We start from the raw sequence: 2166 nt of genomic DNA on the forward strand, positions 1-2166 counted from the left end.
CAAGATGTTCTGTTTATTTAAGATTAAGTGTTGCTTTAAGGCTTTCTGTGTGTAGTAACTTCAGTGTCAAGTCAGCAAGCATCTCTGGGGGCTCATACCACTCGGGCTGAGAGTCCACAGTGGTTTCACAAGTACACTACACACACTAGATTCCAATGTTGTCACAGTCATATTTTTGATTTCTAAGTAAGTTAGATTAAGCAGCTAATATGTTGCAGAGCTAAATTGAGTAGTGTGTGGCACAAAGTAATGTAGTGAACTGAAATTTCTTGAACTTCATCTGTTGGAGTTCATTTTTTTAAGAAACTTTAACACGCATTAGATTCTACCCAAAAATTTCAAACACTAAATGTAAATGTTTTTTTTAGACTTTGGTTTGACATTTAATTGTTCTAATCACTTCACAGGTGTATACACTTAAAAAGAAGCAGTCCAATAGAATTCATCACAAGATAGGCATTTGAACATTGTTTCGCTCATGGTATATAGGCTTTGTGATTAATAGATAATCCCTTCATATTATGTAAAACATGTCTTCCCTGCCTGCCTAAATGTTCAGGTCAGTGGGTTACTTCCTGCTGTAATCCTTTAGTGTCAAGATCATTGACACTGAAAACTGTTACTGGTTGATAAGTATTTCTTTTAAATGTGGAGGTAAAAATTGATTTGATCATGATTTATGGAACAGGTCGATTGCTCAAGCAATTACCTTCAAATCTAAAATAGACAAAAATAGTTCGAAGAAAGTTCTACCGTACTATATTTACTGCAATAAAACAGTGACAGAAAAAGCCATTAAAATTTCATTGCAGTGAGTAATGTCGCATGTAGCACACTCACGCACTTACTGAAATTGTCCAATATGATAATAATACTGTTGTTGTTGTTGTTGTTGTTGTTGTTGTGGTCTTCAGTCCTGAGACTGGTTTGATGCAGCTCTCCATGCTACTCTATCCTGTGCAAGCTTCTTCATCTCCCAGTACCTACTGCAACCTACATCCTTCTGAATCTGCTTAGTGTATTGATCTCTTGGTCTCCCTCTAAGATTTTTACCCTCCACGCTGCCCTCCAATGCTAAATTTGTGATCCCTTGATGCCTCAAAACATGTCCTACCAACCGATCCCTTCTTCTAGTCAAGTTGTGCCACAAACTTCTCTTCCCCCCAATCCTATTCAATACCTCCTCATTAGTTACATGATCTACCCACCTTATCTTCAGCGTTCTTCTGTAGCACCACATTTCGAAAGCTTCTATTCTCTTCTTGTCCAAACTGGTTATCGTCCATGTTTCACTTCCATACATGGCTACACTCCATACAAATACTTTCAGAAACGACTTCCTGACACTTAAATCTATACTCTATGTTAACAAATCAACCATCATCAGTTATTTTACTCCCGAAATAGCAAATCTCCTTTACTACTTTGTGTCTCATTTCCTAATCTAATAATATAGAAAACACACTAATCTGTGAAAAGGCACAAACAGTATGTAGTTATGTTTAATGTATAAAAAAATAAACATAAAGAATTTTAGGAGTTTCGTGGTAGTAAAGTAATTCAACAGAAAATTCAAATTATGAGAGTAATACCAAAAGTAAGGTCTCCTTTTAAGTACATAGACCTGTTTATTTCTACAATGGTTTACATCAGTTTACAGCTTGAACATTTAGCTATTTTTCGACATAGTCACTATTTCTGTCGATGCATTTTTGTAGACACCTTGGCAGTTTTTGAATGCCCATGTCATATCCGCTCCCCACCATGCTGTTCAGAAAGTTATGAACCTCTTCTTTCACCTCGTCGTTGGAGCTGAATCACTTTCCAGCCAGATGTTCTTTTAACCTAGGGAACAGGTGAAAGTCACTGGTGCCAAATGAGGACTAAAGGGTGGGTGATTATGTTCCACAGAAACTGTTGCAGGAGAGCAACGGTTTGCCGAGCGATGAGTGGGCGAGTGTTGTCATGGAGAATGTGTACGCCCTTGCTCAACATTTCTCTCCTCCAGTTCTGAGTTGCCCATTTGAGTTTACTCAGTCTCACAGTACCTGTCAGTGTTATTTGTGGTCCCAGCGATTCAGCTCTGACGACGAGGTGAAAGAAGAGGTTCATAACCTTCTGAACAGCATGGCGGCGAGCTGGTATGACATGGGCATACAAAAACTG

This window comes from Schistocerca americana, chromosome X (assembly GCF_021461395.2).
Source record: "Schistocerca americana isolate TAMUIC-IGC-003095 chromosome X, iqSchAmer2.1, whole genome shotgun sequence".
Taxonomy (NCBI): Eukaryota; Metazoa; Arthropoda; class Insecta; order Orthoptera; family Acrididae; genus Schistocerca; species Schistocerca americana.